The sequence below is a fragment of the Gavialis gangeticus genome, unplaced genomic scaffold, assembly GCF_001723915.1.
Source record: "Gavialis gangeticus isolate Ggan-Ray unplaced genomic scaffold, GavGan_comp1, whole genome shotgun sequence".
In the NCBI taxonomy this organism is placed as follows: Eukaryota; Metazoa; Chordata; order Crocodylia; family Gavialidae; genus Gavialis; species Gavialis gangeticus.
This window is the reverse complement of record NW_017729004.1, coordinates 59,615,887-59,641,896: the sequence shown is the minus strand read 5'-3', so window position 1 is coordinate 59,641,896 and position 26,010 is coordinate 59,615,887. Positions and strand designations below refer to the sequence as shown.

General features: G+C 40.2%; 1 long non-coding RNA gene across 1 annotated transcript in view; it reads left to right on the top strand.

Annotated features, from left to right (window-relative positions):
• The window catches only part of LOC109291432, a 57,502-nt gene extending 31,882 nt beyond the window's left edge, over positions 1-25,620 (top strand). The window contains exon 2 of the long non-coding RNA XR_002095844.1: positions 23,525-25,620. This is a non-coding gene — a long non-coding RNA (uncharacterized LOC109291432). The remainder of the gene's footprint in view (positions 1-23,524) is intronic.
• The last annotated feature ends 390 nt before the right edge of the window (positions 25,621-26,010 follow it).

Genomic DNA, 26,010 nt, shown 5'->3' with positions numbered 1-26,010 from the left:
ATCGAGATCCCCTTTTCCTTTTTTCTTGTTCTCTCTTTTTTGGCGGGGGGAGGAATAGAGTGGGGGGGCGTTCTTCATTTCCTAGATAAGGGTTTTTGTTCTTCAGTGTTTGGAATACCTAGGAAGTGCTAAAATCAAGGGACACGTATTTCGGTGCTGCTAAAGCTACAGAGCATGTAAACATATTAGAGAAACTTATGTATATGTGTGTGTATATTCATCCACCTACCATTTTCTTGTGCGTGTGTACACAGGTAAAGGCACACACACAAATACAAAAATAATCTTTAAACATTCTTTCAAGAAGTATAATCAGCCAGCGTTTGTAAGGTGTTGACTATTAGGAAATTCCTTGTCATTCTAAAACAATTAAACCCACAAAATGCTTAAACCGGAGTATTGAAACACAAATCAGAGTTGCCTTTAAGGCTTGCTTATTTTTGGTCCTTCGTTTTCACTCCACACTGATTACGTGTTCGATTCTCTTCTGAGTTGCAAACATCAGTGTAATAAATAATGCGTCTGGATAATGTTCAACATTTAGCCCAAAGAGATTTTGCTGTTCTTTCATTAGCATTTTAAATTAAAAGTTGAAAAATAAAAGCGGACACACTATTTAAAAGCCAGATGTATAAAAATAATAAGCAATTATGCTCTTCCTTGCTGCTTATTCAACGTTCAGATCTACTCAATAGTTTAAAAACAAATAAATGAAATGTGTGAAGTTTGTTAAATGCTTTCATTACATTGACTTGTTTCATCTACAGACTACTGCTGTGTCAGGCTAGGAATATTGGACAAACCTCGACTGAAGCTGTAAAAACTCTCTGAGCGCCCTATTACCACAAAATAACTTTTAATGAATTCTAACTTCACTGGTCTGTGCAAAAGCCTGGTGCCAGTGAGTCATGGGGTTTTTAAGATTATGCAGCGTCCTCTTAAACATAGAATTTTAAGTGACCATAATGTATTTGATGACATGCTAAATTTGATCAGCTTCGATTTTTTTCACTATGTCATTTCAACCGAGCTTTACCTCCTATTAATCTATAATTAGCATGTTGGCTTTAAGTCTGAGGTATTTCAAAGTGGTACCTTGTTAGATGTGGTTCCTCTCCGCAATGGGGAGAATGTGAAGAAGAAGAAACAAAATATAACAGGGAGAGAAAGAGAAAGATTGATTTATTGGCCTTCTTCAATAGCTTTTCCAGGAGTGTCCAACCCAGCCAAGCATGAGGCTCTAGTATTGATTTTTAAATCTCTCTTCAGCTGAAAATACCACACTGCAAATAATAATAAAGTATAATCACTGCTGCTATTAGATTATACTAAACACACACATCTGGGGGCTCAGGGGTGTTCAGTTTTCTAAACTATCGAGGGGCAGACCTGTCCCTTGGAGAGGTCCGTGTGCCCGCCTGGGCATAGGCACCACACACGCGTGACAGGCGATGCTACATGTGACAGCCGTGTGCTATCCTCTGCCTGGCTCATCAGGACCATTTCCTTGTTTGCAATCCATGCAGCACTCCAAGCCTTTCAGTACTCCCAAATGGGACACCTCAGCGCGAATTTACCCGGCTGCCAGTCTACCTGCATTCAGGGGCCATGTATGCTGGGACACGTGTCTCAGGTCGGTTTGGAAGATGGAGCATGCCTGAAGCCGCGTCCCCCCCGCTGCCAGTCTCTTTGGCGCAGGCTTGTCCCGTTTTGGTCTACCATTGAAGGGCATCTGTGTGGAGAGTTTCCTTGGCAGGTGCCGGGAAGGGAGAGGAGAGAGGAGGGCCGCTGGGATGCAAAGCTTTTCTTGGCAAAAGTCGGGACGCAGCATAAGGGCAGGACCCGATCCCGCAGCTCTGACGGACGGGGCGAGAGGGACCCAGCGCAGCCCACGCGCCTCTGAGGCCGGGCTCAAACTGACGCGGCCCCCTCCTGCCGGGCCGCCCGCCCGCCGCCGCACGCACACCTTCGCGCTGCTGTAGGCACGTCGTGGCGGTGGGAGCCAGGGAAGCGACTGAAACCCCGAGGGAGACGGAAAGGAATGGCTTGGGCACGAACAGAAGCGGGCTTCTCAGCAACCTTGCCAAAGATCAGGCCGCTGAGCCGACTGCAGGCTGATCTCGGTGTGCTGCCAGCTTGCCTGCCCGACTGCCTGTGTGTGCAGGGGTCATGGCACTGCGTATCAGCTCCAGCACGGCCCTTTGCATCGTCCTACTGTGCCCATACAAAGCTGCCTGGGCCCTGAGCTGGGAAGGGCTCTCTTAACCTAATCCCTGCTCGGAGATCTGTACTTACAGTCGACACATGGCCTTTACTTTCCTCCTTAGCTCACAGGACAGGCCAGCCTGGAAAGGGTCCTTCGGGGTCCGGAGCCCCCAGGAGGGTTAGATCTAGGGGAAATGTGATCGAGTGAAGCACTGGGAATAATGACAAGGATTTGCGGGGTGGGGGGAACCAGGTCTCCAGTCTAATGCGACTGGGGAGTCCTCCAGGGCGAAAACACATCGTTAGTTCTCCTTCCCTTTCATCACTTAATAGCAGCAACAGCAGAAGCGAGAGGGAAAAGGTATGAGGCGATTACGGAAAGGGTCATATCCAATACTGTTTCGGTACGCTGTCCCTCTGTCCCTCTCACACACATGCAATGGCAGAACCATAGAAAATAGGACTAGAAGGATCGGGTCATCTAGTTTAGCTCCTGGCTCAGGGCAGGATCAAACCACAACTAGACCATTCCGGACAGATATTTTTCCAACTTGCTCTTCAGCACCTCGAGTAAGGGAGATCCCACAGCCTCTTTAGGCAATCTGCTCCCGTGCTTAACTCCTTTTACAATTGGAAAGAGTTTGCTTTCCCCTAAAGCCTAATCTCAGTCTCCCCCGTTGCAGTTTCAGACCATTATTTCTTGTCCTATCCACACCCACATTGGTATACACAAACTGAGTGCTGCTTGGAGTCTGAACTGCATCAGAGTGCCATTGGTTCACATTACTACTTCTTCTCGTGTCTACCCCACATTTGACCATCTGGTTACACATGCTTGTGCTCGTTTATTGTACTTTGCAAGATCCTTCATTGTACATATGCCTTTGAGCACAAACAGTGTGTTCACATTACTGAGGAGACTATATGAGCTGCCAGTGGACTTGAATGTAGATGCATGTAGGGCCTGACAAATTCCACTGAGGGTTATGGAGAAACTCTAATTAATTTCAATAGGGTTTGGACCAGCCCCTTTTCTGGATGGGATCAGTATTATACATAAGAAAAGAAAACAACTAAATGTGTGCATGCATTTAACCCCCCCCCCCCCAAACTATTTGAAGTGGCTCAGTTGATGGGAAAATGCTAGTCAGCATTTATTGGTCTCCTTTAATTAAAATCTCACTGGGTTCCATTTTCCCTGAATTTCGAGCCTGCTTATGTACTTATTTGCCATCCCATCTCCAGAGTTTTGTGATGTGCAATGCAAACAGCAGAGCATTACATTAATCCTGCTTTGATCTCTAAAGGGTGATCACAGCAGAAATCAGGTCATCACACAGACAGACACTGCTGTGGAAATAAGCTTTTTGCAGGATATCTCCCTTGGTTTCAGGGCTTCCATTGCCAGGTGGCAAACTGAAGATGTGTCAATATAAAGGAATAAATGGTGATTTGAGAGTAGAGATTAAAGCTTCTCCAATCCAATCTCTTGCTATTATCCTGTAGATTCAGAGCCTTGTGTCTGTGTTTCCCAACCCCAGCCACCTCAATGTATTAACTTTACTGGACCCTAGGAAACATAAAGTGATATGTGTTCATTTAATTGTCTGCAGAAGTAAAAGTGTGCATGTTTAAACCTTGCTTTAGTGTGAGGGAAAGCCTAGAATATGACCAGTGCATGGCTATTGTTTTGGGGGGGGGGTTGAGGGGGGGTTTCAAAGGGATTAAAACACATCTACCTAGGTTCATAATTTAGAGAGCAGTTAATTAAAACACACTATTAAGTAACACATTGTTTCCAAAAGCACCATTCTCTCTAGTCTAGACAAGGCAAGACAGAGCAATGTGTGGCTACTATTGCAGCCAGTTCTGTTATGAGAACCAGAAAAAAAACAAAGATGACAAGACCTGGTTATGAAACTTCAAAGGACCAAGCTGAACTTTTGGCAAAACTGTATTTAGAGAAGAGGTGATAAAAGGCATGAAAAGTGCCAACACATACAGTCTACTGGAACAAAAAATAACATTGTTAGTACTTCATTTATACTTTCAAACAGATGGCTACAACCCCCTTCCCCCTTCCCCCAAAAAACTAAAGAACAACATCTATGCGGAAAAGCACTTTTTGTCTTACACATTTCCACCATGGCATCTAACATCTTGCATATCTGCATATCCCAACCACCATCTCCCTGCTTCTCCTCAGACAGCTACATATAGATATATTTTTTCTGTCTAATTAGGTGGAGTTGTTAGTGCTGCCTATAATTAAGGTTGCCCGATGCTTCCGATTATAAGATCCTGTTTTCAGTTTCTTATAGCTATACTACACTTTAACCATTCAGGCTGAAATTATCCAGGTCCTGTGGAAAGACCAGTATGTGGCCATATAATTAAAGACTATATCAGAATGAGTTCACACAAGGGGGCTAAATTAAAGTTGAACATATAAACTTAATTCTAACATCTCCTAACTTTTCAGCTCTGGACTAAATTTTTAACCTTAGTGTTCTTTTACCCAAGGTGTAGGTGTATGTGTGTGCAGAATCTTTATACATCTTCAGCCAAGATGATCATGTCTGGAACCTTTTCTCTGAATCCCTTTGCATCTGAGGTTGTCAATGGTTAGGATTTGATCCTTAAGGACAGAACTGTTTGCATTGTTCTGGACTTGATCTAAAGCCTATTTCATGATTCTTCAAATGTAGCTAAAGTCTCAGTGTTACATAGCTTGACCCCAGAAGCCTGGTCTAAAAGGATTCCACACTGACTCTGATGATTGCCTCTTCAGTTGATATTATTAAAGAGATTATATATTTGAATATTTGAAAGATGAGCATATTTGATTATTTAGCTATAGTTCTTAGCCGTTAATTATCTGAAAAAGCTTAGGTGTTTTATTAAAATACACACAGTTCCTTAAGATAAATACAGTAGCAGTCACCTTAACTTAGAGTCATGTTTTTTTCTTTATCTTTAATGTATTTTTCTTTTTTAACAACTATGTAGGATTAATACAAAAAATTGAGGTTCACAGAGCATCTAGGTTACAGACCCCATAAGATGTTCACGGCTTCTGTTCACTATCATTTACCAGTGCTCTGCAAGTTCTGGATTCTACAGTGTACCATGACACTGAGTGCAGTGTGGCTAGGACTTCACTCCTGATCTGGGTCTCTTGCCTCTTTTTGCCCAGAAGAACTCCAGAGTTAGGTATGTCCCATTTATCTGGTAGTGTTATGTGGAGTTTGAGACTAACCATGGAGTTTCTATTACTCCTTTACCTTTCTTTGCCCTGAACAGATTTTACAAAGCTGCTTTCAGCATAGGCATGCTTTATAAAGGTTGCATTGCTATAACAAATGATAAGGCTGATATTTTATAAATATATCTTTTTATTTTTGTTTTTCTACATTCACTGTATTAGGGCTATATTTTCCCACCCACAGCTCTAGTATCCAAGTACAATGCAATGGTAATTAACTATATATAAAACTAGAAGTTGTCTGATTAAGCTGTGTTTTAATTAGAGGGAACACAAAGTCAGGCTTTATGTTTTCCAAAAAGTTCAGTTCTTCAGCAACCAGAACAAACTAGTTAAATCAGCGGCCTCCAGACATTCTAAGCTTAGGCTTGTGTACCATGAAAGTAATCTAAAAAAACAGGTTTCAATATGAAATTATGGAAGAAATGAATATAGACTTTATGATGGAAACTTTTAATGGTAAGCTCCAAAGTAGTTCAATATACTGGGTAATTTTAATAGCCTGTTAATGAAAGAGAAAAAACAAACAAACCCCAGCCCACCCAATTTGCTTCATTTTTTTTTAGACACATTTGGGATTCTTTCTGCAATGAAACTATAGCCATATGCAACACAGTTATTGGATAAACTGTGCACATACACTAAAGATAAAGAGGATCCTTCAGTTCTGAAATCAGGGGCCTTTATCACTTGAAATAAAGGAAAACTTCCTTTGCTTTAGGCTATGGAAGTACCCTGATATTCTATCTAGCACACTGCCAACCACCAGAGGGCAAACTACTTTTATGTGCATCAGAATTGCTATAAATAGATGTAATTATTAATTACTATATTTAATTACAACCTATTTACTTTGAATAAAATCTATATACATGTTTTCAAGGAACTTCTAGCAGAGTAAACATGGATCATTTTTTCAGCCAGAGGGATGCCCAGAAATATCAGACACATATTCATATTTCAAATCAGAGCAATTTTGCAATGACTGAAACTCCAAAAAACCCTAAAACATTCTTCAAATGTTGAAAAAAACCCATACTTAGCCCTTCATAATAAATTTCAAACAATGACCAAGATAAAAAATGTGAAATCTTACTAGATTGGTGGTTCTCAAAATTTTTCCCCACCACATCCCAACATCTATAACAGAAAAAGGACCAACTTCCTCCTCAGCCAATGACATGGAAAGCAACCATCCTTGTGATTCTGTTTGTGAGTATTGTGTTGAGACACCATGACCATGACCTGGGTCATAGACCAATGGGAGACAACCATTTTGGCAGGTGTGCAGCAACTTAAGCACTGCATCCTCCCCAGGTACCACTTGCTCAATCTGCTGGTCTATTTCTGCTCCCTGCTCCCTTGCCAATCTACCACGTGCCACACACAGGAGCTGCCTGTTCCACTTGTGGCATGAATGCCACAGGGTTGCCACACCTTTCATAGATCTACTAACTAGGCTAGCTAATCAAGAGAAAGAGAGAAAGATCCTATTCATGCTTTATTGTACAGTAGGGGATATAAATGGAAAGGTGATTAGAAGAAGGGTGGTCTTATGGGTAGGGACTGAATTCAAAGGAAGGACAATTCAAATTAGTGATTAATCAAAATAATCCCTGTTTTATTTCTTTTGATGGTGTGCTTCCTGCTTAAGAGCTGTGTTGGCAGGGTAGTCATGGGTTCTTGCTATAGCTCCATGGGCATGCATTCAAGCCCAGATTTGGTCTTATACTAAGGCCTGCCTCCAGCCCCAGAGACTCACTCACTATCCAGTCACTTATGGAGTCACCTGTGGAGTCAAAAGAGCTGGATGTGATATTATCATTCCCTTACATGCTACACAAATTGGAATGCTATAACCAAACTAACCAAGTAGGATGGTAGCTTTGGGAGACCCTTTCACCTGATTCTAGTTTTATTACTCAGATAAAATGTCCACTGAAATAAAGAGGCAATATGACTGTGTAATGACTAAATGGGTTGGCCCATATCCTAAGCTGGCATCAGTCAGCATTGCTCCATTGAAGTCAATGGCATTGACCTGGTTTACGACAGCTGTGGTCCTGGCCCTAAGTATTTGGCCCTAAATATTTGCACTGCTGAAACATATTTTAAACCTGCTCCTTATCTATCAAATAATTTCTCCAGCATAGCAGACAGACTATTTTACTGCTGGCCATTCACAGTAAGAACACTCACAGATGGTATACTGTAAACAGTGTTAATATGGTAAGTATGTTGTTGAAATGGAAAATAATCAGCAATTCTCCCCTTCCTTGGTATGAGCCTGCTCCAAAATCTATTGAAGTCAATGGGGGTATTTTTGTTGACTTGTCTGGGCTTTGGTTCAGGCTTTATATATAATTCCCATAAACAAGGAGTCAAGCAACGGGAGTGGAGAATAGAGTCCTTTGTCTTTTAATTAGAGTTTACACAGCTTGTGGAAAGCAGTTTTCCTCCAGTGTTAGATCCCTCTGCTCTACTATTTCATTTTTACATTTCCCACACTAGTTTCTGCCTCCTTTTCAGACTAGTATAATGTTGGTAAACTATGTACTGCTTAGCAGTTTCATTTCAGTTCAGCTGATGCAGTAGAAACATATTGCATTTTGTATCATTCTCTTGGGAGGGCTTTTGCCCTCTGTAACTGAGGCACACTAGACAGGGGCAAATATGGTATAGAAGATTCTCCCCCTGCAACATCATACTATGTACTACCTTTTCTCATTCTCATTAGAAAAGTAGTTAAGTTGTCTCTGTCACAGTAATTGACTGTTTGTCCAGTAATATGGACAGAATGGGTGCAGCAGCCATGTAGATTTCCCCACAGTGCCCAATCCTTAAGCTGGAGGGAGTAGAGTTAAGTCTCTGTTTAATCTCCATCCTCCTTTTCCACTGGCTCTGACTACCAACAAATTGTGTCCAGTTAAGAAAAAAGATCTGGTTGGACCTGTGATGAGGTTCAGAAGATACAGATTTTGTTTCAGGTTCTCCCCAGATTTTTGGACCTTGGACAAATTACTTAGGTCCAGATCTCAGAGGGGTTTATGCGCTTCACTCTCAATGGACAGCTAAATCCCTCTGAGGATCTGTGCCTTAACTCCCCATGTGTCAAATGGAGCCATAATACTTTCTTTCTCCCACTCTTTTATTGTCCCATTCTACATAAACTATAAGTTCTCTTGTGCAGATTTTCTCTCAGTCTGTGATGGTGTGGAAGGTCAAGCACAAGAATGCCTGGATCTTAGCTGGGGCCTGAGTACTACTACTAATAAACTGTGGTGGTAGTGGTTTCTGTGGCAGGGATATTTGATCTTCTTTCATGGGAACAAGCACACCAAGTCATTTCATACAGAGCATGAAGCAACTATGGGATCAACATTTTTGCTCACAATCAACTTACTCTGAGTTCAGACTGCTATTTCAGTGATTAAATAGTCCTGTAGCAAATTTCTTCTACACCTAACTCCCATGAGTTACCTAATCTACACATTTTTACTGTGGTTTCATAAAGAATGACTTTGATATAGCAAAGTTATTGTGAACAAAATAATATAGTAACCACCAAAATGTGAATACATTTCAAACCACGGATAGACTTTTCTATTCTTAAGGTAGTGTTTTAATTCAATTTCCCATCCTTACTTATCAGTTAAACAGACAAAACATCACATACATACATAAGATTTATGTGTGTGCATTACTCATAACATCATTTCTCTGTTACATAATTGCTAGCAATTAGGGAGGACAAACTCAAAAAAATCATGTAGTAAGAGTTAATACATCTGCTATTTTAGGAAGAAGTCAGGCTGTTTTGGGTCACACATTTGTATCTCAGAAGATAGGTGTGATTGAGGCTAGCTAATATTTAGATGGGAGGAATAACCCAGAGGTCACAACAGGAGGCTCCAGTGATTCCAAGAAATATTACTTTTCCATCTTAGGACCTGAGGCTGCAACATTTAATTACATACTTAATTCTAAGTCAATTGAATCAATACATGAAGCTAGGAACTGCTCTAGAGAAACAAGTCTTCTCTGTCTGAGCAGTTCCCAACAGAAATCAAAGTGGTACATTTTGAAACTCTCTCAGGCTGAGAACAGAAAACTACTTCTCTCTAGAGAAGCAGCCATTAGTTTGCCTTTTAATACCTGTTTGTTGTAAGCGAGTCCAGCTGGCTCTGCTTCCTCTCCCTTGAGCACCTGAGGGAACTACTCCAGGTCCTAGGTTCCCTCTTCTATCCTGCCACATCTTCAGAGGTCTAATTTGCATGCGGTTCTCATGCATGCACATGAGTGAGAGGTGGTATGCAGGGACCTTTGAGAACTTGGTCCCTGAAGGGCATTATCCACCCACATAAAATTACTTCTTTCCAATACCATGCTTGAAATACATCTGCACACACCCTTGAATTTAATAGGAACGACTTCCACTTCCAAAAGCGAGGGCATTTCCTCTGATTTATAGCTGACATTCTCACTTCATACCTAAACCCAGATTAGCCACTTGGTATCCCTTAAAAGGGAAAGTAGGATATGAAAAGCTGTACATAGTGTCTGTCCTCTTCAAATCCTCTCTTTGCATAATTCAGGGTTGGTAGTGAAACAATTTCTTTTAACCTAACTTATAAATTATTAAAACACTGATTCCTAAATACATCACATCCAGTCAATGATTCTATCTTAAAATCTATCTCCCTAACAAAGCTCATAGGGGCGCGTCCAGACAAGCGCAGGCGTGCAGTATGTGGGTCCAGACAGGTCTGCGGCACCACATACTGCACATGCCACACATGTAGACATTTGCTGCTCTGCTACTTTACAGAGCAGGATTTTTTTTTGACTCCAGGAGATACCGTGGTCAAAAAAACCCCCATGCATAAAAAAACTGGGCCACCAGCATGCCACCCTAAACGGGAGCCTGACCAGCCGGAACCAAGCTCCAGCACTAGGCTCCCTGCTGCAGGAGTGCCATGGCTGCAGCTCCCAGGGGAGCCCAGAACCGGAGATAAGGCTGCTGGGCCAGAACAGTTACTGGTCCCAGCCTCCCCATACCCATCCTGGGCAATGTGCCATGCACCAAAATGTGCCTGGCATGGGCATTTCCCGGGGGCAAGTAGCAGTGGCACAAGGTATGCTGTTGTTACTTGTCCCCAGGGAAACACACATTCCTGCTCATGGGGATGCACCCTAGGAGACATTTTTTGAACCACACGTGGCTTCTCATACTTAGGATGTGCCAGTGAGTGACAAGTAGCACTTGGTCATACAACCAAGTCAATTCAATTCTGTTCACTGGATTGCTTTCCAAGCAACATGTCTAATAAGTTTCTGCTATGGAAGTCTTCCCTGAAGCCTCTTACATCCCAAATGTTGCTTCCTTTTTAAGAAACATATTCCAAGTTATGAACCAAACAAAAACAATACTCAAAGGGATGGTATGCCAAGCTCTTCACATCAGTGGGAATGTGTGGGAGAGGCAAATACAAAGCCAAAAAAGGGGAGGAGAAAGGTTGTATTAGGAGGGATACTTCACATATGCAATGGGACAAAGAAAGATAATGAGAAAATGATTCTGTGGCAAAGAGATTACTCTTTCATGAAATGTCCATTTATGACTGCATGATACCACTGTCAGTGTACTGTGTTTTCCTCTCTGCTTGATCCACAGACAATCTGGATCTTCAATCACTGCCGGCTAAGACAAAGTGGCCCTTCAGTTCTAGGGCAGAAGCTAAAATGTGCTTAGCAATAGAAGTTCAAGTTCACTTCCTCATGATGACCAGGATGACAGCAGCTTTATAGCTATAAGCTACAAACACAGCAGAATGTTCAGATTTTGGCTTGTCATTGTGGTTATTCTTGTACTCCTCTCTCTCCATGTTTATTATCCACCATCTGAGATACACAGAGATGCTGATAGAGATAGTCCCTTGGGGTCAGATCTGGAGGTGAAGTATTCTCACTGGAGGACCTTCAGCTCCAGTACTCACTTCTTCAAAGGGATGCCCTGGAAAGCCTACCTATTTATTCAGGTTTATACCTGAGACCTGGTTTAAGTCTTGGGAGAGATACACTGGATTTATTTTACTGGAGATCTTATTCTGGAGGGTTGGTTAGCAGATGTGCTGCCAGATTTGCTATATTTTAATTTATTGTGTGGTTGCAATAATTATGTATGTGTGGTGAGAAAATGGAAGAGGCACATTTGATTCCTCAAAATTAGATAAAATATGGTATTCAATCTCTCATCTTCTCTGGATCCATCCTGAGAGATTATGCTCTGTGTGGGGTCACTATTTTAGTGTATTTCCCTGTTTATAATAATATTCCCTCTTTAAACCCAAGTGGTTAGCTAAAATTCAGAATCTTATACCTTGTTCCATTTAAGAAGGGAAATGGGTGATGGAGTCAAGTCTCTTTAATATAGTCCTATTTATTTACAAATAATGTATAAATTCCAGTTTCCCTCAACATTGTAGAAATTGAATAATCAGAGGCAATTTACTTGCTTGGAGGCAGATCCCCTGAGAAAGCTCTCTAGGCTTTTGAGCCTACCTACTTACCAGCTTGCTGCTTGTTTTCGCTGTGTCTGGAGATTATTTCTCTATTTTATCTTGCTTCTTTTCTTGTGTGTGTCCACACCACGTTCTCCCCACTCAACATACAAGCAAAGTCCTACATTCACATGGTTCAAATTCCTGAGTGGTTTTGGATGTGTCTGTGTTTTGCTTTGGAGAACACCATCACGGTAATGGACCTTAACTGTGTCTTCCATCTTAAATGAAGGGAGGCAGTTACCTCCCACAGTTTCACCCAGGCTGCAGCAATAATATAGTTATATTTATCCTTTACATTTTTCTTTACAGAGTATTCTACCCATTTTTCTTTGTTCCTGTGTTATACTTTGCCTGGTTTTAAGATACAGAATAAGGTTCATCAGGTCTGCTTCTTTTCTCCCTTGCACTGGTGCACACTTGTCTAATTGCAGTGATTTCAGTGAAGTTATTCCTGATTCACACATCAAAATACCTGAGGAGAGAATCCATTAACTAGGCATTTCATTACCTGTGATAACACAGCCTGCTGGGGGATGGAGGCAGAGCAGATCTGTTGTCTTGCTACAGCTAGAAATGTGCAAGTTTGTGATTCAGTCAGGAGTCATGATAAAGATCCTTCTGGTCTACTCAGTTGTTAATAGGTATTGGGGAGTCAACACTGGATGTGATATTAGCTACATCACTCCCTTGAGTGCTGTTGGTTATAGAAACTGGTGTGCTTAAATCAAGCTAATTTAATTGGTTGCTAAACTCAAGTGGACCTCTGACTCTGAATAGCACAGACCTGTTTAATAACTGAATTATCAGAGAAATGGTCCTTTATTTGCTGAAACCTCAGCAAATGTTAGAGGAAATCACCAAAGGGACAAGTTCTATACAAGGATTGCAAGGAAACTATATTACAAATTAACAGTATAAAATACCCAAAAGTACAGCCAGGCTCCTGATCAAGCAGGCATCTTCAGGATTTTTCAAATCATGTTCTTCAAAAAATGCTCTTTACTGTTAGTAAGTTATTAAATGATAATGCTGCTAGCTATTTCTCCTGTCAAATACCCTCTGATGGCCAAAACACATGTTGGCAGAGATATGTATGTCACTGACTTCCTTTTGGGTGAACTACCAAGAGACACATAGATCAATATGATCCACCTGTTCATTGCAACCATGGAAATGTAGGTTTTTACAACAGAATAGCATCTCTGCGATACCTTGATTGTCAAAAAACACAATTACAATAATTGTTTATGCATTAAGGAAACCTCATCCTAAATCTGGCTCTGTGTGGGGGTGAAAAGAGCAGCAGCTGACATTTTAGAATAATCATTATGTTCTTGCTGCAGATATGAGTCAGCATGGTGAGTTTGACAACAAGGGAAAAAATGCAAGAGGCATGGACAGGTTTCAAATGTCATTTCAAGATGCCAGCATTAGTGCATATTACAGCTGAAGAGACTTTCATAACACAAGTAGTGGGACAGTTCCCTACTGGTTATACATTTAAAGTCTAAACACAGGGACTTCACCAGAGGACTCTTGTACCTTACACAATCAAAATGGATGAAAAAATCCAACAGGGAAAAGAGGGTAGGTCATGAAGAGCTTCAGAATGCTGAAATGATCCTAAGTTTTGCCAAAAAAAAAAAAAATCCAGTCCTTTCTGGAACTCTGGCTTAAGGAATATGTACAGGAGCTAGACCACAGCCATCCATGCATCCTGGAAACAGGGAGGATTCCTTCCAATTAGAAGTTAACAAAGCAGTCTGATTCCTTTATGATTTATTCTGTGCAACCCAACATGTATAATTCAACTTCTCCATATTTGTCCCTAAGGCCCATGCCTTCTCCAGTTGTAATTCCTTTTTTTATTCCTTTCCTGTGCTTCCTATAATGAACTTCACTGATTTGCAAAGCAAACCCCTTTTGTTGTTTAATTTCCCTGACCATTATCTGTCTCCCAGTCCATAGACTGCATATGCAACATGCAGGGACCATACCTTCCTACATGTTTGGAAACTAGCTACTGAATGTAGGGCAATATTGCAAATAAATCTTATTAACAAGCAGTGACAGCAGACCCATTTATTTTGTGCCAAACCAGGGTGTACAAATAAATATAATGAATTAAATCAGAAAATATTTTTAGTATCCATGTTGTAAGAATGCTGTTTCAGACTCTAAAGCATGCAAAGGAGTTAACCCGCCTGCCCAGGTTAGAAAATCTCAAGCACTTGGTATATTTTCATAGAATAAAGGGCGAATTTCTAAATATCTCAAATAATTTGACTGAAGTTATTCTCATAAATTAGATAAATACATAAATATACATTAGGAGCCAGACTCCTAAAATCCTTGTCATGGTAATTTGAAAAGGTACTGTTAAATGACTAGGAAATATATTTCTATAATTTTCCTGCCTTCTTTGGGTTGTGTGGGTGGGTAATACAGCTAAAGAGCCCTGACCTGTGCACTTACACGAAATAACTGTGTATTGATGTGTTTCTAATGGATACACATACAAGGACCATGTTTATAATGGATACACATTAAGGGATACATACAGGGCCCAACTGTTATTATTATCATTATTGTTAATAACAACACTACTGCTGCTGCTGCTGCTACTACTACTGTGTGGTAGAGATCCCAGGCAGGATCAAGGTCCCTTTGTAATACACTCTGCATAGAGAAAAGGATGGTCCATCAACTTTCATGTTGATCAGAATATATGTTTGCTTTGCTGCCGTGGAGCAGCGAGTTTCCTGTTGCTGCCTGGGTATGCCAGGTTAGGAGAACCCATCAGGCATTTGGCTTGCTCCAATGTGCATGGCTGGGAAATAATTATATTCCTTGTGTTCTCCAGAAGGCAGGGACTGCTCCCTTTCTGAAGCCTTTAGGACACAAGACACCACAAATGAATAGGGAGGAGATGAGAGGAGGCAAGTCAGTGGCCTTGAGCTGCTATGAAATATCTAACTGACTCTATATATGTACAGATAATATGTTGCAGCCATAGGTGGATGTATCAATGGGTTTATTCTTCCTAGGTGCTGAGCAGAACAGCATTCAGAGCTACTGCTGGGGTGATGAGGCCTTAATGCTAACTTCAGTATGGAGCCCAGCTGTAAAGGTACAACAGACGCCTGAATAAGAACCTACATTGTTCTTGCTAAATACCACCCAACTGCATAGATGTTAGAGGTGGAAGAGATCTATTAGCTGAGTCAGCTCATCTCTGCTTTTTTTTCCTTGCAGTACATTTTCTTAATCTGTCTTTGCCTCTTCTAAATGTAAACTGCTCTAGTGATCTTGCTGCCATCACTTCCCTTTGGAAACTATTCCACAACCTAATGTACCTCCCTGTCAGGAAGTTTCCTCTTACATTCAGCCAGCATTCTCCTTCTCCTTATTCCATTATTTCTGGATTTATTGCCAATAACCTTGCTAAATAATTCTTCCCCTGAAAAAATTGTGATACTGTTAGGCAGCCATCATAAGTGGTACTATATTTATTTAACCCTTACTGTTTCCTCATAAGCCCAGCCTACCGTTGATTTTGGTTGCTTATCTCTGCACTCCCTCCAGTTTGCCCACATTATGATGGTAACGTGTTGCCTGGAATCAGTAGAGATGTTACAGGTTTGAACATGCCTGAGGCAGCACTAAACTGCACTCTATTTCTTATATTACAGCAACTCTCACAAACACTCCCACAAGCTCCCAGCTTAGCTGAGCCTATTGTTATCTCTTGACATAGGAGGAGTGGTGCAATTTGTTTCCTAGAATTTGCAGCCATGGTGCTCTCATTTGGTATGTATGCTCTTGAGAACAGGTAATAATGCCACCATAGGGCCAGGGACTAGGGTTTTGCTCACATGACGACACCAGTTTTCCATAAACCAGTGCTATATTAACCTGAGGGACACAGAGTATGGTAGGAGTATGAGGGGAAGCTCAGAACAGTCAATACAGAATGTGATGACTTATTTAGGGATATTTTCTATTTTAGATGTGATGGTTGATGTGTTTCTCTATGGTCCACTGGATGGCTCTCTTATCACTTGGACACTTTGTCCAATACATTCTTGCACACACTTGAGGTTTTTTCTTGTTGCTTAATTTAAGATTCAGACACCTGTGCCAATTGGCTGATGTGGGCATGGTTTTATTTTTTGCTCTTACATGGTTGAGAGAATAATCATTGTTCGCCCAGATTAATGGAAGAGTTTAGTCCACCAATGCTGAAAGTATAGGGAAGGTGTATGTGGGGTAATTTTAATTTTGTATAGTGGTTATAACACTTGGTTTTGATACTTGGGTGTTCTGCTGAAGAACGTGGTATGCTAAGGAGAGATGTCTATTTCTGGGTAAGTTTCTATGTATTAACATATTCTATTAATCTTGTCTTGAAGTAAGGCGATATATGGTTCTCATTATACATGAAACCCATAAATAATTTCCAACAAGACTGCAGGATTTTGTCTAGAAACCAAAATATGAAGGTATTTCCTTCATAATAACATGACATCCACTCTGCAAGCAAAAAGCTATTTGTATGAGAACACATCACAGAAGTGTTAACAACTCAAGGGGAATACCTTAGTAGCAGAGATGCCATGACTAGCTGCTGAACTGCATTAACTATTAAAGTGTAAATACTACTTTGTTCACTTCTTTGTAGTACAATTTCTATTGTTTCATGGAAGAAGCCTTTTCATGCATTAGTCACCTCAAAAAGAAAGTGAAGATAACTTAAATGTGAAGTGTATTGGTTACAAAATGCATAAACACTAAAAGGCAGAAAATTCCAAGTTGTCATAGGTTAATTTATTCTGTTGGACCAATGAAGTCAATTTACATAGCAAAAAAATTAAAAGATTGGACTGTTGCCTACTGTGGCAACAACATCAACCAAATATTTGCACTGTCTTAATTGTATCCACATTTTCACTGCATTCCTACAACTTGGCTGGTTACAATGGGAGAGAACTGTGTTCACTACAGCCATGTTCAGAAACAACAGCTGCTTTCCAGCTCAGATATTGCAATCATGGTTTAGATGCCAAAGCAGAAAAATATTTTTTAAAACAACTACAGTAGCAGAAATTATCCTTCTAGCAAATGTATAACATTATTTCTTAACACAGACCTCTTTACTTCCCTTCCTGAATAAAAATATACAGAAGGAAGCAATCAAACACTTACACAGCTTTTAAAATGCATTGTTCTGGCCACACTTTTAGGTTAGTCCAGTGGACAGGTGGGGATGCAGAAATAGCAAAAAGCAGTGCCAAGAAAGTGAGGGGAGGCTGAAAACCCGCGCAAAATCTGGCCAGATTTGTTGATGATTTCCTCTACACTCCTTGGAGGCTCTTTATTGGCAGCAGTGGCAGTGTAATTGCCTCCTGGCTGCCTCATCCTTGGATACAGCCTGTTCTTTGGGATTCCTCCAATACGAGGATGGTAGTGCTGATTTGGCAATCATTAACTCATCTCCATTTTTTAAACAAATTAAAATTGGCAGTGAAGTAGGGTCATGCTGCTTAGAGTAGCTGCTATTTGGTTTCTTGCTTATACTCTCTAGCTATGTCCTCTCTTCCCACAAACACACGGGCTTTAGCAATTGTTGAGGGGGCTCAACTTCTTATAAGAACGGTGGTATGGCCAGGGTCTGTATTTCTAGGATATGGACTTTGTGGTGAATTGTACTGACTGGCCATGTCTATATGAGATGCCATGTCACCATAGTGACAAGCTACGGCTGCACAGTTTGTTGCTACGGTGACGTAGGATTGGTGGGCACTACCCAGGATGCCACCGCTACTGTGCAGTATCAACAAGCTACTGCACAGTAGCTCATTGCATGACCCGAGTGCCTCTAGGACCGCACAGTACCAACTGCACAGTGGGGTGCATGTGTAGATGTGCCCACTGACAACCAAAATGCTTCTCAGAAAATAACTTTAGGCCTTCACTAAAAAACACTGAATTAAAAACTTACTAAGATATTTGCAGCTAGACCAATCCAGGCAGAAACAACAGGAGTATTTGTGTATATATGGTTGGGGGGAGGGGTGGACTGGTATGTGGTCAAATGACATAATAAGTATTTATAATTAGCCTGCTGAACACAGTTAGAAAACACAGAGACAACTTTTAGGCCTTGAACCTACAACCACATTAGTGCCACTAGATTTGGTTGCTGGATTGGTATGTTAGTCCTCACTGATTTCCTAGGTGGGTAGGGTGGATGCATAGCTATAAAATTCAAAAAGCTGCTGATACCATTAATCAAGGTCGACTGCGTAACACGTGGTTTGGTTGGGGATCTGATGTATTAAAATGTTCTGTGGTTTGAATCATATCATCCTAATTGCTATGCTAAGTAACTGTCAACCACATAACATGGCCTGGCCAATCTCTGTACTGTCTGTTTTTGCTTTCCTCCTGAGCTTCTTGTAGTATACAGCAAAGACCTACTAAATAGCTACACAATCATTAAAGTTCTCACTGGTTGGACATGACAGCGGTTCAGATCGAAGCTACAGTATGTCTGAAGGAAAAACAACTTTGTAACCTGACTTTGCCAAAAGTTTCAGAAGTGACTGCTCAATATTATTTAGTTCTACAAGCAGCAACAGAATTATTTCTTCTAACTGTGGAAAAGCAGAGACAGAATTTTCCTTTGGTGGTGCTGCTGGAAGTCTGAAGTGAATGGGGTTACTCCAGAATGATGCTAGTGTAACTGAAATAAGAATCTGGCCCATCAGGCTTCTAAGACATGAAATATAATATTTTTCCAGGAAGGGGGAGTGATGAGCGCTCCTATTTAATTACTTAGTTGTCAGTTTTGTCAGGTTTGACAGAAGCAGGACATGTCTGAAGATATTACTTTGGTGTAAAATCTTTTCTAAATTTAGCACAGAGGCACACTCTTTATTACACTGTGTAATTCAATAAATATATACTGGTAACACTTTTGAGATTGCCCTTTGTTAAGAGTTTCTAACTTAAGGTTAGTCCCCTTCCTTGACTGACTCTTACCTCAGAATGGTATAGAACAAAAACATAGTGCTTGATATCTAGCTTACATTGTGGAGTGCAGCAAGACAAATGTATGGTTTTGCAAATTGATGCAAATGTACACGTTGTTGCACTCTTTTAAAATGCTGATGAACTTTTTACTTCATAACAGCCCTGGAGGTAGGATCAGACACTGATAATCTACACCCTTGGAAGTTAGATCTTTATAAGCAATTGTGTTAAACTAAGTAAACCATAGAGTCTATCCTCAATCCAGAGCTGCAAAATCCAGCTTGTTCCCTTGCTCCAGGCAAATAAAGTTTTTGCCAAGAATAAAGTATTGATGATTTTTTTCAAGATCATTAATCAGCTACAGAGGGGATGAATACATTTAGCCTAATCTGGTAACTTTCATAGATTCACATTCATAGAGTTTAAGGCTAGAAGGGAAAAATAGATCATCTAGCTTCACTTCCCATATACCCCAATCCTTAGATTTCACCCAGATATCCCTATGCTGAGCCCAGTACCTTGTGTTTGGCTAAAGCATATCTTCCAGAAAAGCATCTGGTCTTGATTTGAAAACATCAAGACATGGCGAATCCACTACTTCCCTGTTTGTTCCAACGCTTAATCGCCCTCACTGTTTAAAATGTATACTTTCTTTCTAATTGGAATGTTTCTGGCTTTAGCTTCCAGACACTGGTTCCTGTTACACCTTTTTCTGCTGTAGTAAAAAAACTGTTTAGTGCATTTTGAATGCACTATATGCTGTAATCGAGTCACCTCTTAATCTTCTTTTTGATAAACTAAATAGGTTGAGCTCTTTAAATCTCTCACTGTAAAGCATTTTTCTCATCCTTTGAATAAGTTTTGTGGCTCTTTTCTGCTCCCTCTCCAGTCTTCTAATACCCCTTCTAAAATGTGGACTCCAAAGCTATAGGCAATATTCTAGTATGGTATTTACCCTGCTGCATTCTGGAACATAGATCTCTGCCTATTTCATATTCTTCAGTTTATTCATCCAAGGTTTTCTCAGTCCTTTTTGCCACAGAATTGCACTGGGAGCTCAGGTTGTTAGGATTGCTTACTGTCATCCCTTGATCCTTTTCAGAGTTGCTGCTTTCCATATACATTATAAACATATGGCCTGAATTCCTAGTTTCTAATTTTGTATCCAGCTGTATTAAAATGTATTTTCTTTTACTGGCCCAGCTAACAATGCAATCCAGACTGTCCAATCCTCAACACTATTCACTATTCCACCATCCTCTGTGTTATCCACACATTTTAATAGCAATGCATTTTATATATACTTAGAAGTATTTTGGCTCTTTGATGAAAATGCTTAACAACAGTGGGCCTAGAACTGATGCTCAGGGGACCCCTTTACATACACTTCCATTTGAAGATGATTTCTTATTGATAATTATTTGCTGAGATATGTCAGTTAGCCTATTCTTAATCCAGTTAGTATGTCACTGATATTGCATATATTTTAATTGTAAGAGTATGCCAGTTCTTGTAGATTATATCAAACACTTTGAAATGTTCCAGAGATTAGGAGAAGGATCTGTCAGTCCAAACCAATACAGAAATGTTTATTTTCTTCATTTGGGATATCCTGTCCTTTCTTTTTAATTGGAGTTATGTTCGTGTAACATACAGTATAGTTACTTTTAATTATTATCACAATAATTAATGGAAAAGGTGCAATATAATTTTTATACCAATCTTAAAAATATCTGGGTGGAAAAATATTTTAAGAGGTCCTAGTCAACAGCTCAGTCTGAGGCGCACATGGCACAGATAGGGTGACTGGTGTGTTTATGATGCCAACACTCCTTCAATCACTTTTGCATTTCTTTAATACTGACTTTGCTCTGCACTGGGCTTGTGCCCCAGCACAAATTAGAGCAGCCTCTATTTGCACAAGCTGTCAACCACTCCAAACCACTATCTGGCTGCCACGCTTCCTTTCATGTGGCCATGGGCCCTACCCCAGCCAGGGATTGGGGTAGCATAAGAATCACTTTTGTGGCTCTATGCCATCCAAGGCCCTGCTGTGTTGGTATGATTCTCCTGTGGCCAGGAACTTTGGGTTTAGAGACTCTTTGTGTGAAAGCAACATGAAGCTACTCTAATTCAGCGGAGAAGCCTTTTTTTCCCCCAATGGCAATTTAACTTCCTCTGTCTCTACGTTTTATATCTCTGCTCTTTGCTGCAGTGTCCAAATGCTTTCCACATAAAATAAATAGCTATAGTGATGCTGCAAGTGAACCTCATGGTGTATCTGGTAATTAATCAGAATTAAAGCAATGAACAATATATTAAACTATGTTGCATACTAACATGATACAGTCCAGAGCATAGAGTTATGATGAACAGGGGCACTTACGCAGTTAAACAAGTAATTGGATAAACATAATTAGACATTAACTTCTAGTCTCAGATATTTGAGGAAGAAACTTATATTAATATAATCTACAAAATGCAAAAAAAGTAAAGCCACAATAACATCGAAGCTAAGGGATTTTAATAGCTCATGCTGAAAGTTGATGTATTGTACATGCTAAAAACCAAATACAGTTGACATCAAGATGACTATTTTGTCAGTATGCTGCAAAGTAACTAAGAAAATGAAATATGCATTACTATAATGAAATAACAGGGAAATGAACTTTATGAGCATTGAATATTAGGTGTTTAGTGGAAATAGATAAAGGAAAAAAAAAACCCTCTGGGGGTAAACAAAAGAAATCCAGCCAAACAGTAAACTAGCTGAAAACAGGATTTCACAGGAGTATACATATCTTGATTCTGAAAATGCATAAAATATGATACTGAAGAGGCAGTGTTGCAAAATTTGGTCCCGTAATCTGGGTATACAAATTAATAGTAATATCATGTATAAAAATAAACATTGTGTAATTACAGTGTAAATGCAGTGTAACTACTACATAATTGCAGTTTTAGCATTAGGAAGTACATACATGGACTTTGTTTCTGAAGAAGGAGCCAAAATTATATAACCAAGAAATGCAAGACAGGAAAAAATGTTTCTAATAAGCTAAGGCCTATTTTTTTAAACCCTAAGTATATATTTCAGGCATGTAAAATATGTGATAAAAATTTCCAGTAAAATTTTCTATAAAAAGTTCTAGAAAATGTTGTATCACGCACTGTCATCTGAAAATAAAGGGGTAGAAACAGGTGGAGTATCTAATTACAGACATAGTCTATTACATAGACAATATCTATTTACACTGATATCAAAAACTGCAATAACACATGAAGGGAGAAATATTCATTTAGCGTGATATGTAGGCAAATGGTGTAAATCATTGTAGTTCAAATGAATAGATAGAGCAGTGATTCTCAACCAGCGTGCCGCAACATCCTGGGATGCTATGAGATCCTTTTCAGGGTGTCGTGGCATGCTGCTCAATACAAACACTGTTATGTGTGTAAACACCTACACATAATTTATAAGATAAACTCAGAGATTACATATAGGAATCCACAGCATAAAAAATATCTGCTCTGTTGTGGGTTTTCTGAGTTCTTTCAAACAGAAGAATTGCTCTATTATTTTTCCATAGTCAAAAAAAAAAAGCAAAAGCTAAAAGCTGGCATTTTCTGAGGGGTGCCTTAAGTTTAAGGAGGATGCTTTGAGTCTAGTAAGGGGCGCCTTGAATCTAAAAAGGATGAGAAATACTGATATAGAGACATGTTAATTTACACCAGCTGGAGCTCTGACCTGCTACTTTCAAATTCTGTGGAGAAAGTCAGAAATCACCATTTTATTTTGGGGGGACATTTGAATCTGCTTTGATTTGCAACTGTTTCTTTTTGTTTATTAACATCATCAGAGACAGCTCCTTATTGGCTTCTCATTGGAAAAAAGGCCTAGATAAATAAATTATTTCATCAAAGGGTAGTGCTTTCAATTAGGTCAGAATCTGCTTGGGAAATATAGTACTGTAGCATGGGAGGATTTTCAGCACTTGATAAATGTCTTTATTTTGTGCCAAAACACATCTCCTTTTGCTATGTGCAGCCTCATATGTGGACATTAGGCAGATCAAAAGATCCATTTACTCTGGAGGGCATTGAGATTCTGCAGATTCTAGGGAATAAGTGGAGAAGATGCTCTCAGCCCTATTTGCCATGATAACTAAGGATAGTCAGGACAAATTTGATAATGGAATTTGACCATTTTCCATCAGAAGACTAATATGAAAGGACATATATATAACAGAAAATGCGGCGCTAAATTCCCCATTTGTATGTATGTTCGGTTTTCCCTATTTAATCAATGACAGACACAAGGGCAGATTTTGGCTCATTATGTATAACACTTTAAAATTAATTTAAGATGATTAATGAACAAGTCAGAAGTTGTGTAGTATTTGTGAATTCTGTGCTTCAACCATTGGTTAACTTTATATTATTTTTAAATTTACAGCTGCCATGGAAAATGACCAGAAACCTACTTTCTCGGAAAGCACATCCATCATCTTCAGGCATTCTTCCAATCCGTTAACTGTAGCTGTTACTAATGAGTGTCTCAGTCCAGAAAAACCAATTATTACAATGTTTCATGGAATGGCATCCAGATATTGAGAAAAATAAATTGTATTTGGGCAGCATTTCTTCTGATGAGGTTGTCTTTTCCTTCTGTTCTGTAAGCAGTATTATCAAACATCTCTGTGTTAATAATAAAGGTACAGCTCTTGAGCTGTTGTAAATTTATAATGCTCCATGGATGTCATGGGAGCTATGCCGGTTCACATCAGCCAAGGATTTGGCCCACAATGTTTGCAAATCACCTGTTAACCCATGTGTTTCTCTCATGTGTAAGCTTTGTGTATTTTCTTTTAACCAGGGAGGAGTTATAAGATATACATTTTTATTTCTTACAGTGTATCATGTAGAGCAGAATCTGGCATTTGGCTTTAATTTCAGGGATTTTCTAGAAAACAATAATTTAGCTAATATTTAAAATACATGATCATCAACACAAACAAATGTACCTCCTTGCTTTATTTTATTTTTAAAGTTCCCATTTTATTTCTTGTCATTTCAAGGCCCTAGATAAAGCTAATTGCTCATTGTTATAACATAGTGGGGTACTGTCAAAGCCATTAGGTTTGAGTGTGGTAGACTTTTTGACTCCTGCTGTGTCCACACAGAATTTTGGATTGAAGAAGTGGTCATTTTGCTTCGGCTTGGTTACCATCATAGAAAGAGGTCTTCCCACTGGCTTCTGCTCCCATTCCAGGCTTCCACTGCTTGCGACAATTTCTCGTGGCAACTCTTGTAACTTGCAGTGGCCAGGGCTGCTGGGAAGCAACTCTGTTCTCCATGCTCCTTCAGCAGCCTTTCTGCTCCATAGAGTTTCATGCTTATTGTGATCAAAGCTTCATCTCACCTGTCTGCCCTCACTGTGGCACAATACAGTAGAGAATAGAAACCATGTGAAGCATATCCAGTTTTCTATCTATATGTTTCTTCCTCAACCTCAGTCAGAAACTATCCTCATTGTCACTGTGTACCAGAGGATAGGAGGAACCTTGTGGAGCTCAGGGTTCCATATAACCAGTGTTTACAGGATACATGGAGCACAAGGAGTAGTTGAGTGGCACCACACCCTGAAGGTGAATTGGGCAAAGGGTGAGGAAGGAGAGTGACAAATTTAAAAACAACTTTTTGGTTGGGAAACCCACCTATGCAACAAGGATAGGGCAGAAAAGCATATGACTTCCCACAACATTGGCCTTTACCCTGATGGAAATCTTGTTTCCCCTCACTGTTAACTAGGAGTCCAGGAAATGTATCATACAGCATTGGGGATCTGGTTAGGGCTGCCTCTCTGCAGCTTCCTAGTGAATGTACCAGTGTAGGTGTATTAAGTATGGAGGCACCCCAACCAGTGCCCAGGTCAGGGGTGGGCAAAATGTGGCCCGCGGGCCAGATGCGGCCTCCCAGGCAATTCTATCCGACCCGCAGGGCCCCTAAAACTTTTAGAAAATTAATATTTATCTGCCCCTGGCTGCCTGTCATGTGGTCCTCGATGGCTTCCCAAAACTCAGTAAGCGGCTCTCTGCTCAAAATAATTGCCCGCCCCTGGTCTAGGTTGTCCTTTCCTGGAACGCTTCTAAGCCTGGTGATGGCAGGAAGGAGAAAAGTGGCTTGCTGGCCCCTACTGTTATTGTCTAGAGGCTCTTATTCTGGGGAACTTTGCATATTACCTATATCTGTTACATCAATGTACACAGCATCTGTATTTTGACTTGGTTTGGAAGTTTGTATCTCAGGGAAGCCCATAATCTCCACAAAAAAAAACCCTGTGAAGTATACTTAAGAATTTCAGCTTAACTACATCACTTCCATTCACTCACTGTCTGTTAGTTGCCCTACAAATGTGGGAGCCTTTCCAAGGATGAAAATACAGCTTTGTTGGGCATTTCAGCAGGGCACATGCTTCCTGCACAAACATGGGGGCTGGCAATAGAATCATTTTTTTGCTGGAATATAAGGGAAGATTCCTTTTAGAGAAAAGGGAAACAATGTAAGCCAAAGCAGCTGTCTGTAACTTATTATGGGCAGCTTTTACCATTGCATTCTTTCTGTCATCTGACATTTCTAAGTCATCTAGGGAAGCAGAAGAAAGGGCCACGCAAGTGCACTACAGACCACAGACGTACATGTGGGTGGAGTGCCATCTTTAGTTCCTGGAGACAGATCAAAGTGGTTGGGCTCAGTCAGTGATCTGTGGTATTGCCCATCAGTACTGAATGGCGTCTTGCAGTGGTTGATGAACATCCTACATAACTGTTGAGGGCTCCCTTTTTCTTCATGTGGATATTTCTTAAGATTAATTCCTGGACAACCCACACACCTCTTTTGTTTTCAAGGGTCAGCCCACAGGCAAGTTTTCTATTCATTATT